This window comes from Chlorocebus sabaeus, chromosome 15 (genome assembly GCF_047675955.1).
Source record: "Chlorocebus sabaeus isolate Y175 chromosome 15, mChlSab1.0.hap1, whole genome shotgun sequence".
NCBI lineage: Eukaryota > Metazoa > Chordata > Mammalia > Primates > Cercopithecidae > Chlorocebus > Chlorocebus sabaeus.
The window spans coordinates 76,206,975-76,224,262 of record NC_132918.1 but is presented as its reverse complement, the minus strand read 5'-3'; positions in this window follow the sequence as shown (position 1 = coordinate 76,224,262).

Here is a 17,288-nt window from a genome sequence, read left to right as displayed (position 1 = left end):
AGGCAGGGACCAAGGAAATGAATGGAAGGGTGTATTTTTCTGGTGACCCATGCTCAGAACAAGCATAGTGTCAATTCTACCACATTCTATTGGTTGAAGCAAGACTGAAGATTCAAAGACAAATGAAATAAACTGTTTCTTGATAGGAGAAGCTGCAAGCCACAGTACAGAGAGTATACACACATAGGGAAGGATAAAGGATTGTAGTCATTTTCGCAAACAATGTACCATAAATACTTCATGTGTAGTCTTATCTGAGGACAGGGAGTTGGAGGTAGATGCTTTTTGTGGTGTCCTACTGCCTTCTACTGACATCTAAATAAATGACCTGTCAGCCAACAAGTGACCATCACTGAGAATAAGTAATTTGAGAGTAGAACATTCTGAGATTTAATATGTGCAAAACCAAGGTGAAAAGTTTCCCAAGCTGAGGACTCAAAGCTGCAAATTCTCTCCAAGAGATTCCAGACAAGATTTAGGGGAGAGAGGCAAGGCACATTTCTTTGCATTGATCTTTGAATAATCTTAACCAAGTCACAAAGACTCCCATATGATTGGTTCCCAGGCAGCCCATATCCCTTTGTTATTCCCTTCTAACGTAACATGCTTGTCAAAGCAGTGAGGTATTATAGAGAAATGGACTGTGGAAACGCATGTAAAATAATATTTTATGTTTTGATGCACTGGGAGTCAAAGTGATCATCATACAAACCATTTAATGTTGAAACCAACTCTTGTGAAGCTTGTTTCATTGCTGTTCAAAATTCAATTGCCCTCTCTTTGAAAGTGCCTTCTCCACCTAATGCTTTCTCCCTCACTTAGTATATGGGGGCCTTGTTTTGTGGAGGATAGGCATTGTGACCTGAGATAAAATCTCTCCCGGTTGTTGGGGAATTGATTCTGCCCAAGAGCCTCACTATTATAATATTTACTTTATGATAATCTATTTGATGCCTCTCAATTGAGTGCAATAGCCATTTTGTTATTTGTTGTTTCAATTTAGTGGGAAATTGTGCAAACTACTCCATCAGCTGCTTCTGCTTTTCTTGCTCCCCACTTTTCCACCCCCCGCCCACTGAAATAAGCAGTCAGATTTCATTCTGAGAGTGACTTTCATTTTGCTTGTATAAGGAAATGTCATCACATGTTAATGCATTTGGATATTGCGGGTTTTTAAACATCTTTTTTTTTTTTTTATTTGTATAAATTTAAGGGTATAAGTGCAGTTTTGTTGCCTGGGTATATTGCACAGTGGTGAAGTCCAGGCTTTTAGTGTAACCATCACTCAAATAATTTACATTGTACCCATTAAGTAATTTCTCAGCCCTCACTCCACTTCCACCTCTCCCATCCTTCTGAGTCTCCAGTGTCTATTATTCCACACTCCGTGTCCACGTGTGCATATTATTTAGCTTCTACTTACAAGTGAGGACATGTGGTTTTTGACTGAGTTGTTTCACTTAAGATAATGCCCTCCAGCTACATCCACATTGCTGCAAAAGATGTGATTTCATTTTTAATTGCCAAATAGTATTCCACTGTACATTTACACATTTTCTTTATCCATCTAACCGTTGATGATCACTTAGTTTTATTTCAAATCTTTGAGGTTGTGGGTAGTGCTGCAATAAACCTAAAATTACAAGTATCTTTTAAATATAATTATTTATTTTGGGAAAATACCATCATGGGATTGCTGGATTGGATGGTAGTTCTTTATTTAGTTATATTGTAGAAATCTCCATACTCTTTTCCAGAGGGGTTGTACTAATTTACATTCCAACCAACAGTGTATAAGCATTTCCTTTTCTCTACATCCTTGCCAACATCTGCTATTTTTTGACTTTTTAATAATAGCTATTCTGACTGTCGTAAGATGATGTCTCACTGTAGTTTTAATTTGCATTAAATGCCTTTTATTGACCAAAGTTTTAGGTCTCTCTCTCTCTCTTTAGGATCCACTCTGCTATCTTGTGGGCCCTTTCTGGGCATGAAAATATATATCACTTCCTTAGAGAAGCACCATAGTGTAATGGTTTTAAGTTTGGCTTGGGTGGGTAACAGCCTGATTTAATATCCTAACATTGCTATTGACAAGCAGTGTGATCTTGGCAAGTTTTTTCATATCTCTATGCTAGTTTCTTTATCTGAAAAGAGGAACAGTATCCACTCATTGGGCGACTGTGGTGATTAATGAGATAATGTATAGAAGATGCTTAGTATGGAGCCTGGTATATAACAGGGGCTCACTACGTGGTCATTGTTGTTTGATGTTATTTCTACTGTGGTATAGCAATGATGGTGGAATTATTCTTTCTGTCTCTGAGTGAAGTTACTGGCTAGAACAGCAGCTCAGCCAAGAGCCACCTAAAACAGTGTTTCTGGAGATATCCTAAATGTCAGAGGATAAATTTAATTTACTTCAGTTGGTAAAATGTTATAAAATGCCCAAAGAAAGACAGAATACATTGCCTCCTTTTCCCCAATTATTTCTTCTTTCTGCCTTCTTTCCTCTTTCTCCCTCCCATTTTCTCTCCCCATATCTTTATTAAGGGACTACCATGCCATGCAATCCTAAGCCTTGGTGTATACAGACTAATACAACATGGTCCGTGTGCTCCAGATGCTCCCAATTCCTAAGATGCAAAGAATCAGCCAATACAGTTCAGCACTGCAGCAAGGGCTCGGTGGGGGTCCATCTCCTTCAGCTAATGTTACAGTTGAACATAAAAGATGAATAGAATTTGGACAGATAGCTGGGGTGAAAGATGGGCCTTATGAGGAAGAGAAGAGATGGGCAAGGGAGAAAAGCATTCCAGGAAGACAAAACTTCATGGCTTGCTGGAGGCAATAGGACGAGGCCAGAGGAGCTTCTTCCATAAAGATATTGTCTTGCTTGTGCCTCAATGTAGATCAGAGCTGCCCCCAAATCTGTGTCTTGGGGAAACAGACATTCTCCACTTAGAAAAAGCTCCTGCCCATTCCCACGCGCCTGTGTGGCTAGGGAGGCAGGCTTAGTAGTGGTGGTGATGGGTCATGAAACATGGAATACCAGAAGCAGATCTAGAGAACGGTTGAAGAAGCTAAGATGGTGAAGGGGAAGAACTAAAGGTCAGAAGAGGAACAAGCAGCCCCCATATGAAGCAGCATCCAAGGGGACAGGCCGAGACCGAGTCCCAAGGAACAGAGACCTAAAGTGGGGCAGAAAAACTGGGCAAATCAATACAAAATGTTGCAAAGCATGCAAGCAGGAAGTGGCCCATAGTAACTCTGGGGGAAAATGTCACACCCTGCACAGGCTTCCTTGGGAATTTAAGGTCTTTAAACAAGGAGCAAAGTGCAATGCATGGTCAAGGGCAAGTAGTTAAGAAAAAAGTGCTTTTAACATGGAAACTCCTTGAGGCTTTGTTTTTTAACCTATCATGAAACATAGGAAGTATCCAATTAATATTGAGGAATAAAGGAAGGAACTAATTAATCAAATCACTAAAGATCTGAAAGGTTTCATTTTGTGTCTACATGAGATACCATGAAAGACAGTGAAGAGACTTTTTTGATCCATGTGCCAGCACATACCAGCAATGTAACATCAGGCAAATCATTTCACATCTTTGAGCCTCAGTTTCCTTATCTCTACAACAGGGATGATGGTGTGGGCCTTGCAGAGTTTTCTGGGAATTAAATGTGTTGTTTGTAAAGTGCCAAGCACTAAGCAGTTACTCCAAAAGTGACAACTCTGGTTTTTTTATATTAACCATATAAAAAGTCAGAGCTGTCACTCTTAGAGTTGGCAACTTTTTTGTCTCAAATTGAAAGCCATTTAAAGAGTGGAAGAACAACTTTAAAAAAAATGACTTAAAAGGCACGGCCTATTTAAATACTTTAAAAAAAAAAAACTTTCTTTAAAGAACTCACACATTGAGAGGACAAGCAATTTTTTAAGATTTCATTATTTTGCATTGCTTAGTCATTATATGAGAGCCCCATCAGGAGACAGAACAAGGAAAGACCAGTATAAAATGTTATTAATACAGGAATGGAATAACAGGGAATTGTCTAAGAGGAGGGAAAAAAGAACTCATAAAGACACCTTAGGGCTGAGAATGTGTACCCAAGGAAGAAACAAACTTGAGAGGGTGATGTTCTTTCCACAACTGGTTGCCAGGGTGTGGTTTAAGTCCATTCAATGGTAGAGAAATTTACTGTGTTGTCGCTGTCCAAACACAGTAGGGTGAGGCTGAGGCTGGTAAGCAGAGAACTATCTGCTAGGATGCCAAAGACATTCACCAGAAAGCTGCTGAGGAGGGCAGAAGGTGGAAGTCATTAACTTTCTGGAAAGCCAACAGGTAGATCTTCTAGAAAGTTTCCTGGAAGCTGCCTGTGTGTGTGGTGGGATACTCTTGAGTCATCAATGAGCCAGGTGCCTGTGGAAACTCATTAGCTGTCCTTGGGAGTACACTAAACTCCAGCATGAGCAGGTGACTCTTGCTGCTTGCTGTGGGGCCATGACCACAAAACGTCAGCCACTCTGCAGGAACTCAGCTAGGACCACAAGAGGAGCACACCAGAATCAGGAGGAGAAATCCCCTTCCTTTTCCTGTGTCCCTCCAGTGTCCTCTACTGAAAAGTTTATTGTGCTAGCTGTCAAAGGAGAAATATTCATAAGGCCCGCCCCCCTTATCACAGAGCAGGCAAAGGGGTGAATTTGGAGCTGAGAGGTATATCCATGACTGGCACAGTCACATGGGAGAATGGAAGGGGAAAGAGAGAACTTAGCACCATTTTTTTTTCTTCTTTGGAAAAGAATGGTTTTATAGAAGATAATATGCACATCTTCCCACATCTCCAAAGAAATACCTCAGAAACTGCTTATACAATTTCTATAACCTTAATAATTCTTTTGAAATGATCAAATTAAAAATACTAGTACAAAGCACAACTACAAATTGCTCGGGCAATATTGTATTATTTACACAATTTTATCTCTGGTTTATGGATGTTAGAAAAACTATGCATTTCAGAAAATGATTGCAATTGAATTTTTTAGACTTTATGGACTGTAAAAAAATTACTTTCCAGGCCCCCAATATTCAAGTTTTTAAAAAGGTAATATAAAAACTGCAAAAGCGACTTTAATGGAACAACATACCTTCAAAAACTTATTTGGTTTAGTTCAGTTTCTTCAGTCCCACAAATATTACCTAATTGTCTTAAAATTGATTCCCCAGAAGTGTGCAAGTGATTTATTAAGAAAATGCTGTCAGTGAAGACCAATAATGGAGTAAGGAAACAGGACAGGGAGGGGAGGAAGCCAAGCAGAAGGGGATAATCTAAAGCAAAGTCCCACAGAGGGGAGCTGTAGCCTGATCCTACAGGGAGCTGGGGCTTACAAGCCACGCCTCAGAGTTGTTGCTTCCTGAGGCAAGGGATCTGGGGCTTTTATACTCCTGTAGCCACTGGGGGAGGCTTTCTAAAAGGTGTTTTTGGTTTGTTTTGTTTGTTTGTTTGTTTGTTTTTTAGCATTTCCAGCTTTCTAATCAGGCTGAGTGGACTCCAGTGGGTTGAAAGGAGTCCTCAGAAACAAAACCGTTGGAGACGAAAGCACATCAGTGTCAGAGTAGGGATGGAAATGTGCACATATGAAATAATCAATAAATAAGTGCTAAGAAGAGATTTGAAGGGATCTGGGCAGAACGGTGATGTTATCCTCTCCACTCTTTTGTTTTTATTCTCCATTTCTTCCTAATTAGTCATAGTGTAAAATGATCCGTAGCAGGACAAGCCGCAGACAAAACTCCTCAGACACCGAGTTACAGAAGGAAGGGGTTTATTTGGCTGGGGACATCAGCAAGACTCCTGTCTCAAGAGCCGAGCTCCCCAAGTGAGCAATTTCTGTCCCTTTTAAGGGCTCACAACTCTAAGGGGGTACGCGTGACAGGGTTGTGATCGATCAAGCAAGCAGGGGGTACGTAACTGGGGGTTGCATGCACCGGTAATTAGATCAGAACAAAACAGGATAGGGATTTTCACGGTGCTTTTCTAGACAATGTCTGTAATCTATAGATAACAGAACCAATTAGGTCAGGGGTCGATCTTTAACTACCAGGCCCAGGGTGCGGCGCCGGGCTGTCTGCCTGTGGATTTCATTTCTGCCTTTTAGTTTTTACTTTTTCTTTCTTTGGAGGCAAAAATTGGGCATAAGACAATATGAGGGGTAGTCTCCTCCCTTAGATCCACCTTGGGAGCTGAGGGGCTTGATAAGGACTTTTTTAAAGAGAGAGGTTCTTCCTCTGTTGCCCAGGCTGGAGTGCAGTAGTGTGATAATCTCTCACTGCAGCCTCTAACTTCTGGACTTAAGTGATTCTCCCACCTCAGACTCTCAGGTAGCTGGGACTACAGGCACACACCACCATGCAAGACTTTAAAATTCAATCCAATACAGGGAAATGTGTACAAATGTGGTAAACAATAGGTTAAAGGTTAAGAGATTGAGGTCTACTGTATGTCATGATTTCAAATCATTAACACATGGTAGAATTGATTTTTTTAACGGGTGAGGAAATTGGATATTTTTGAACGTAACTTGAGGGTAGTTATAAAAATTTGGAGTAACCAATGTGAGGAATGAGAAAAGATGCTGACCAATAGTACAACTACATAGTACAACTTTAATTCATGTAATGACATGTGCAGCATGGTAGTCTGCTTGATCAGTCATGAGTAAATGGGTTGAAAGGCAACACAGACAAGTTGAAACTGAACATTAGACGTATTTTGGGATAGGCACAGTGGGTCACGTCTGTAATCCTGGTACTTTGGGAGGCTAAGGTAGGTGCAGTACTTGAGGCCAAGTGTTCGAGACCAGACTGGTCAACATGGTGAAACCCCATCTCTGCTAAAAGTATGTGGTGTGGTGGCACATGCCTGTAATCCCAGCTACTTGGGAGTCTGAGGCACAAGACCCAGGAGTCCTGCTTGAACCCAGGAGCTGGAGGTTTCAGTGAGCTGAGATCATGCCATTGTACACCAGCCTGGGTGACAGAGTGAGACTCAAAAATAAAAACATAAAAAATAAATAAAAATTTGAAAAGTATATTTTTGGGGGCATGGTGGCTCACACCTATAATCCCAGCATTTTGGGAGGCTGAGACAAGAGAATTGCTTGAGCCCAGAAGTTCTAGACTAGCCTGGGTAACACAGAGATACCTCATCTGTCCAAAAAAAAAAAAAAAAAGGCAGGAGTTGGTGGGGCATGCTTGTAGTCCTAGCTACTTTGGAGGCTGAGGTAAGAGGATCATTTGAGCCCAGGAGGTTGAGGCAGCAATGAGCCGTGATTACACCACTGCACTCTCCCTGTCTCAAAAAAAAAAAAAAAAAAAAAAAAAAAAAAAAAAAAAAAAAAAAAAAAAGTTTTTAGTGGCACTAAGATCTATATTTGGAAATATTTACTCCAACAGAGCTCAGGTGTAAAATTAGACTGGTTGGATTCATTGACTATAGAAAATGTTTAAGTATAGTACAGTAAAAAGACAATGGAGCAAAATGTTTAGCATTTTAGAAGAACTGGATTATGGGGTCAAGCAGACTGGTAAGAAAGTGGTGGAGGGACAGAGACAGAATGAGGAAAACGGCAGATAGGAGCAGGACTAACATGCAGCTCCCACTTAGATGGACAGAACAGCATGTGGAGACTGACATTGTGAACTTTTGCTACAAGAACCACTTAGGAACATACTAGGAAAACCGAAATAATTCACAGACCCTTTGAAAGAAGTGGCTTGATACTGCAGAGGCTGCAAGACAGCTGAAAAACTGAGCTCTCAAAGTGTGAGAAGGGGAAAATGTCTGCCTCCAAACATAAATCCTCACTAGGGAACCTGAAAACCCAGATCATGGGGGAAAGATTTAACCTTACCTAGAATTGAAATGGATTTATGGAGCTAAGCAAAATATAAAAGTAGAGGAAGCTGTGGGAAGAGCCCTGTCAGCACTCCCAGTCCCCAGCTTGAATCCAGGAAAGCCATTCCTGGCCTTTTCTTACAGAGGTCCTTGGGGAAGGGAAGGCAGTCAGTGGAACTGGGGAGGGACCACAGGGTGAAGGAAGCTCCTCGCTGAGTTATGTAATAATATTGACTGAACACAAATTTTCCTAAACATCATCCGGGGGAGTGAATGGGAAGTGCAGATACAAGCACAGAAGCTATAGCCAAAGGTGAGAGCAGGCAGGGAGGGGTAAGGTCCAAGAGCTCTGCTTGCTTCATCGGGGGGGAAGCTTGTAGCCGGGGGCAAGATTTTAGCCCTGCTCACTGCCTGCCTGGATATAAACTAAATGCTGTTGTGGGGGCATGGTGGGAATAAGACTGACCTTGCTGGCTGTGTGGGAGTTGGGTGAGGCCTGTCACTGCCGATTTCCCCCCCACTTCCCTGGTGATCTGTATGATGCAACAGAGGTAGCAAGAATCCTCCTGGGAATACAACCCCATTGGCCTCAGAACCATCCCCCCACAGTGACAGCAGCAAGCCCTACTCAATGGGAGTCTGAGCTCAGACCTACCTAACCCTCCCCCAACATGATGGTTTTTCTCTACCTACCCTGGTAGCCAAAGACAAAAGACATCAACCTTTGGGACATCTATGACCCCACCCACTACCTTAATAACACAAATACTTCCTCTGGCCAACACAGGGCAAGATTATATCCCACATCCACTACTGCAGCTGGTGCTCTATTGAAAGCACCATTTCTTGGCTGGAGACCAACCAACTCAAGCCATTAGAGCAACTCATAACAGAACAACCCTGCTCCAAAGAAGGAGAAAACAACAGCTAATTCCACTGCCTGCAACATCCTGGCTAACCAGAGGTCCCAAGTTCTGTTCATATGACAACTTCATTGCTAGTATAACCAACATTTGAGAAAACCAGCACACTAAAGAAAACTACAATCAAGGATCCTCAGAGTCTACTTCACTATTCTACCACCTCCACCAGAGCAGGTGCTGGTATCCACAGCTGGAAGACCTGAAGACAGATCACATCACAGGACTCTTTGCAGACATTCCCCAGCATCAGCCCAGAGCCCAGTAGCCCTACTGGGTGGCTTGACCCAGAAGGACAATAACAGTCACTAGAGTTTGGTTCTCAGGAAGTCCCATCACTAGGGGAAGGGATAGAGTGCCACATCAAAGGGTCACCCCATGGCACAAAAGTATCTAAACAACAGCCCTTGAATTCTAGATCTTTCCAATGAAACAGTCTACCCAAACGAGAAGAAACCAGAAAAGTAATTCTGGCAATATAACAAAACAAGTTTCTATAATACCCCCAAAAGATCACACTAGCTCTTCAACAAGGGATCCAAACCAAGAAGAAATCTGCAAATTGTCAGAAAAAGAATTTAGAATATTATTAAGCTACTCAAGGAGGCACCAGAAAAAGGTGAAGTCAACTTAAAGAAATGTAAAAAACTATACAGCATATAGATGAAAGAGTCTTCAGTGAAATAGATATCAAAGAAAAGACAGTCACAACTTCTGAAAATGAAAGATAGACTTAGAGAAACGCAAAATACAGTGGAAAGTTTCAAAAATAGAATCAAACAAGTAGAAGAAAGAACTTTAGAGTTTGAAAATGAGGCTTTTGAATTAACCCAATTTGACAAAGACAAAGAAAAAAAGAATATAAAATGAAATCCAAGAAATCTGGGATTATGTTAAATGACCAAACATAAGAATAATTGATGTTCCTCAGAAAGAAGAGAAATCTAAAAGCTTGGAAAACTTATTTGAGGGAATAATTGAGGAAAAAAAATCCTTGGTCTTGCTAGAGATCTAGACATCCAAATACAAGACATTCAAAGAAAGTCCAGAAAATTCACTGCAAAAAGTGATCAGTTACCTAAGTCAAAATGAATAATCTTAAGAGCTGTGAGACAAAAGCATCAGGTAATCTATAAAGAAAAACCCATCTGATTAACAGCAGATTACTCAGCAGAAATCCTACAAGACAGAAGGGATTGGGGTCCTATCTTTAGCCTCCTTATACAAAATAATTATCAGCCAAGAATTTTGTATCCAGTGAAACTAAGCTTCAGAAATGAAGGAGAGAGAGTCTTTTTCAGACAAACAAATGCTGAGAGAATTCACCACTACCAAGCCACCACTACCAGAAATGCTAAAGGAAGTTCTAAATATTGAAACAAAACCTCGAAATATCCCAAGATAGAACCTCCTTAAAGCATAATTTTCACAGGGCCTATAAAACAGTAACACAATAAAAAAGAAAAAAAAAAAACCAAGGTATTCAGGCAACAATTAGCATGATGAATGAAACAGTACTTCACATCTCAATACTAATGGTGAATGTAAATGCTCCACTTAAAAGATACAGAATGGCAGAATGGATAAAAGTCCACCAACCAAGTATCTGCTGTCTTCAAGAGACTTGCCTACCTCATAAGGGCTCATATAAACTTAAGATAAAGAGGTGGAAAAAGATATTCTGTGCAAATGGAAACAAAAGTGAGTAGAAGTAGGTATTCTTATATCAGACCAAACAGACTTTAAAGCAACAGTAGTTAAAAAAGATGAAGAGGGACATTAAATAATGATAAAAGGATCTGTCCAACAGGAAAATACCTCAGTCCTAAATATATATGCAGCTAATACTGGAGCTCCCAAATGTATAAAACAATTACTACTAGACCTAAGAAATGAGATAGATGACAACACAATAATAGTGAGGGACTTCAATACTCCACTGAAAGCACTAGACAGGTCATCAAGAAAGACAACAAAGAAACAATGGACTTAAACTATACCCTAGAATAAATGTACTTAGATATTTATAGAACATTCTACCCAACAACTGTAGAGTATGCATTCTTTTCATCAGCACATGGACTATTCTGCAAGACAGACTATCTGATAGGCCACAAAACAAGTCTTAATAAATTTAAGAGAATTGAAATTATATTAAGTACTCTCTCAGACCACAGTGGAATAAAATTGGAAATTAACTCCAAAAGGAATCCTCAAAACTATGCAAGCACATGGAAGTTAAATAATCTGCTCCTAATGATATTTGAGTCAACAATGAAATCAAGATGGAAATTAAAAAATTATTTGAACTGAACAATAATAGTGACACAACCTATCAAACCTCTGGGATACAGCAAAAGTCGTGTTAAGAGGAAAGTTCATAGCATTAAATGCCTACATCAAAAAGTCTGAAAGAGTACAAACAGACAATCTAAGGTCACACCTCAAGGAACTAGAGAAACAAGAACAAATCAAACTCAAACCCAGCAGAAGAAAAGAAATAACAAAGATCAGAGGAGAACTATTAATAAATGAAATTGAAAGAAATAAAGACAATACAAAAGATAAAACAAAAAGCTGGTTTTTGGAAAACAAACAAAATTGATGGACCATTAATTAGCAAGAGTAACCAGTAAAAAAATGAATGAGAGAAGATCCAAATAAGCTCAATTAGAAATGAAATGGGAGATATTACAATACCACAGAAATACAAATGATCTTTCAGGCTTCTATGAACACCTTTATGTGCAAAAACTAGAAAACCTAGAGGAGGTGGATAAATTGCTGGAAATAGACAATCTTCCTAGAATGAGGAAGAACTAGAAACTCTGAACAGACCAAAAACATGCAGCGAGATTGAAACAGTAATAAAAAAAATATTGTCAACAAAAAAATTCCAGGACCAGATGGATTCACAGCTGAATTCTATTAGACATTCAAGAAAGAATTGATACTAATACTACTGAAACTATTCCAAAAGATAAAGAGGGAATCCTCCCTAAAATCTTATGAACATCTCAATAGATGTAGAAAAATAACATGTGATGGAATGCAGCATCCCTTTATGATTAAAACCCTCAGCAAAATGGGAATAGAAAGGACATATTTTAAGGGAATAAAAACCATCTATTATAAACCCACAGCCAACATTATATTGAGCAGGAAAAAGTTGAAAGCATTTCCCCTGAGAACAACAGCAAGACAAAGATGCTCACTTTCACCACTTCTATTTAACCCAGTACAGGATGTTCTAGCCAGAGCCATCAGACAAGAGAAAGAAATAAAGAGCGTACAAATTGGTAAAGAGGAAGTCAAACTGTTGCTGTTCACTGAAAATATGATTGTACATCTAGAAAACTCTAAAGACTCATCCAAAAGCTCTGAAATTTGATAAATGAATTCAGTAAAGTTTCAGGATCTAAAATCAATGTGTACTAATCAGTAGCATTGCTAAACAACAACAGCGACCAAGCCAAGAATCAAATCAAGAACTCACCCCCTTTTACAACAGCTGAAAAATCAAAAACAAAAACAAAAATCCTTAGGAATATACCTAACCAAAGAGGTGAAATTGAAAGAGTTTTCCCTGTAGATCGCTATAAGGAAAAATACAAAACACTGCTAAAAGATATCACAGACAACACAAACAAATGGAAACACATCCCATGCTCATGGATGGGTAGAACGAATATTGTAAAAATGACCATACTGCCAAAAGCAATCTATAAATTCAATGAAATTCCAATCAAAATATCATTATCATTCTTCATTCTTCACAGCACTAGAAAAACCAATTCTAAAATTCATATGGAACCAAAAAAAAAAAAAAATAACTCACATAGTCAAAGCAAGACTAAGCAAAAAGAACGAATCTGGAGGCATCACATTGACTTTAAGCTATAGTATAAGGATATAGTTACCAAAACAGCATGGTACTGGTATAAAAATAGGCATGCAGACCAATGGAACAGAATAGAAAACCCAGAAATAAAGCCAAACACTTACAGCCAACTGATCTTCATTGAAGCAAACAAAAACAAAGTGAGAAAAGGACACCCTATTCAATAAATGGTGGTGATAATTGGCAAGCCACATGTAGAAAAAATGAAACTGGATCCTCATCTCTCACCATATACAAAAATCAACTCAGTATGGATTAAAGACTTACATCTAATACCTGAAACCATAAAAATTCTAGAATATAACATCAGACAAACTCTTCTAGACATTAGCTTAGGCAAAGACTTCATGACCAAGAACCAAAAAGCAAATGCAACAAAAACAAAGATAAATAGATGGGACTTAATTAAACTAAAAAGCTTCTGCCTAGTAAAAGAAATAATCAGCAGAGTAAACAGACAACTCACAGAGTTGGGAGAAAATATTTGCAAACTATGTATCTGACAAAGGATTAATATCCAGAATCTACAAAGAACTCAAATCAGCAAGAAAAAGCAAATAATGTCATAAAAAAGTGGGGTAAGGCCATTAGTAGACAATTCTCAAAAGATATACAAATGGCCAGAAAACATATGAAAAAAGTGCTCAACATCACCAATTATCAGGGAAAGGAAAATCAAAACCACAATGTGATACCACCTTACTCCTGCAAGAATGGCCATAATTCAAAACAAAAACAAACAAAAAAAAGATGTTGGCATGGATGTGGTGAAAAGGGAGTACTTTGACACTGCTGGTGGGAATGTAAACTAGTACAACCACTATGGAAAATAGTATGGGGATTCCTTAAAGAACTAAAAGCAGGTCTACCGTTTGATCCAGCAATCCCACTACTGAATATCTACCCAGAGGAAAAGTCATTATATGAAAAAGACACTTGCACATGCATGTTTATAGCAACATAATTCACAGTTGCAAAAACGTGAAATCAACGTAAATGCCCAACAATCAACAAGTGGATTAAAAATATGTGGTATATATGTACCATGGAATACTACTCAGCCATAAAAAGGAATGAAATAATGGCATTCACAGCAACCTGGATGGAGTGGAGACCATTATTCTAAGTGAAGTAACTTAGGAATAACAAACCAAACATCTTATGTTCACGTTTATAAGTGGGAGCTAAACGATGAAGACACAAAGGCATAAGAATGATCTAGTGGACTTTAGGGACTTGGGGGGAAGGGTGGGAGGGACCGAGGGATAAAAAACTACACATTAAGTGCAGTGTACACTGCTTGGGTGATGGGTGCACTGAAATCTTAGAAATCACCACTAAAGAACTTCTACATGTAACCAAACACCACCTGTTCCCCAAAAATTATTGAAATAGCAACAACAACAATAGTCATAACAATAAAAAAGAAAGTGGTGGAGGAATTTTGGGGAGTGTTTAAGTTAAATAACAAACGTGTGAGAGCAAGAACTGAGGAAGATGGAAGAAGAGATTGTAGACAGATAGGAAAAAAAGGAGAGTTTAGACATGGTTCAATCTGAAAAATGGTCCAAGAAGTGACCATGACATTGGGTTGACAGCAAATAAAAACGATGGTCAAAATGCCGAATAAGGATCTTGGAATTTTCAGGATCGGGAAAATAAGTGGCTTGTATATTAGCATCACCCCCTCATCACACATGACAGATATTATCATCCCATCCATCATGGTTCTGATGGCTTTATAATACAGCTTTATAATCCTTCTCAAACAGCAATTCATTTAGCCACTACTAACTGGTGTCTAGTCATCCCAGAGCTTAGTTATTTCAGGCAAAAAGTAATAAACACTAATTATTAATCTATGTTGCCGTTTATATGAAGTGTAATATAATGGAAAGTGCCTGGACTAGGCATCTGAAAGTTTGGGTTCTTTCTGAGTCTATTCCCAGTTATGTGACTTTAAGTAGGTGACTTAATTGATCTGCACACTTGTAAATTGAAGATAATTATACCCGATTTCCAGCCTCACTGGGAAGTTGTAAACAGACTGCTCTGATTAGCAGGGTGTGGTGGCAGATGGTTGTAGTCCACACTACTTGGTAGGCTAAGGCAGGAGGATCCCTTGAACCCGGGAGTTAGAAGTGCAGTAAGATCAGGCCACTGCACTGCAGCCTGGGTAACAGAGTGAGATCTTGTCTCTGAAAAGTAAAAATAAAAAATAAAACCCTGCTTTTAGAAAAAGTTGAAGATGCTATACAAAATTTGTTATTAGCATCATTAGCCATGTAGAAAGCTACAAGCCATGGCATAAAATGGACAAAATATGAAACTAATTGAAGAAGGCTATATAGACTAAAATTATAGGGTTAGTTTAGTTTTTTAAACAGTCAATTCCTGGTTATTTTTTAGTTTAAACTAGAGCATTCATTTCAAGTGACTTTAACAGCTACTAAACGAAAAAACGAAAAGCTCAGTTATTTAAAGAACTGTTTAAAAGAAGGTTTAAGGTTAGAAGAATTATATAATATTGCCCCATTGTGCAGAACAGGATTACTCTGGTTTTTCTTGCTTATTTTTCCTATGAGTTTCCTCTCTGCCAAAGACCCAGAAAGTCCCATCCCATTGCTCGTGTGCTCATGATCAAGTGTGAATTAGACCTGATGAATTTTATGGTTTTGCCATTCCCATGTTGACCTGCCCTCCCTCTATTATATTTTTCCAAGGAGAAAATAAAATGTTATTATTCATGTTGCTCCTGCCATCACTCACAAATAGGTGGAACATCTCTCCTGGAAGCTGTGAAAGCATTCAAATGCCATGCTGATGTTTCTCCCTGTGGTCAAAACAGAAACTTATTTGTTTTCTCTCCAATGTATTTGGAAAGGATGTTGTAACAGCAATGCTGTTTTAATTATTATAGCTAACCTTTTCCAGTGTACATGTCCAGAGGCGTAATTGTATTCTCAAAACGAACTCCATCAACAACAGCTACAGAAAGATGCATCGGCTTGTTTATTCTTAAAATTAATGCTGCTTTCAATCTCTTTCCCTTTCTCAAAAATGTGCTAAGTAAGCAAGACTTAGTTGAATGGCACGTTTGTTATTTACAAAAAAAACGATAACTAAAAAGTAGAGAGATAAGAAAACTGACCACAGCACCTGCTTCTCATTCCCCTTCTATTTTCATATGCATTATTTGGATAATGTGTTTAATCAGGTAGAAGGGGCCCCAATTTTTCACTGTACTAGCTATCTCTTATGACCTCCCAGATAACATTTAGTGGCATCAAGCTCTAGTACCCACTTTTGCTCCTGAAGGATCCTTATTCTTACAAATTGTACATTATGATACTTTTATGAGGGGGCGATTTTATGTTGTAAACAGTACAAGTCCAGCACCTGTGGCTCAGCAGGCGACAGAGAGGGTACAGCCAGCCTAGTGGACAAAAGGGTCAGGGGAAACCAGTTCTTCACCCTGACAGGCACACACCTGGCTGCTGCAGGACACGTGCCTGTCATTTTGGGAGTCTGAGTATTGGGGTGGTAAAAGCACTGGTTTGCAAACAAGGCAGGTGTCGTTTGTACCTCACCTCTGCTGCTAATAAGCATGAACACATTGTCTTCTCTGTTTTTCAGCTTCTTGAGCTGTAAAAGAGGGATAAAATTCCAGCCTCATGGGAGTGTGGAGTGTTACAGCCACTTTGGAAGCCAAGCTGGCAGTATCTACTGAAACTAGAAATATGTGTATCCTGGTCGGGGGCAGTGGCTCACACCTGTAATCCTAGCACTTTGGGAAGCCAAGGTGGGCAGATCATTTGAGGTCAGGAGTTCAAAACAAGCTTGGCCATCATGGTGAAACCCTGTCTCTACTAAAAACACAAAAAATTAGCTGGGCATGGCGGTGTGCGCTTGTAATCCCAGTTACTTGGGAGGCTGAGGCAGGACAATTGCTTGAACCCGGGAGGCGAAGGTTACAGTGAGCCAAGATTGTGCCACTGCACTCCAGCCTGGGTGACAGAGCAAGACTCCATCTCAAAAAAAAAAAAAGAAAAGAAAATACGTGTGTCCTTCAAACTAGAAATCTCACTTCTGGAATCTATCCCATGGTAATAAAAGCAGCAGTGCACAGTGCACAGAGGTGTGTGTACATGGATGCTCATGCAGCATGATTTCTAGTGCCTACAAAACTATCAGAGAAACAGATGAGTGGATCGGCGCATCTACACCATGGGACACTGAATATTGTTCAGTTCTCAGAACGAATGAGTTAGAATTCTTCATGGAGATATTTTATGAGGTATGGTTGAACATGAAAAATGAAATGCAGAAAGAGGTGAATAATGCGTGTCGCTTTTGTGCATTTAAAAAGTCCTTCTATATATAAATATGTATGTGTGCCTACAGATTTACGTGCATGGATGTTTATGATCTATGAGTATGGAAAGATAACGTGGAAATATGCATGCCATGGATTACCCTGAGGGAGGAGAGAACTATGTGGTAATAAAAACAGATAAAGGAATTAAGAAGAAAGGAGAAAGAAAGAAAAGGCCACATTAAAAGTGTTT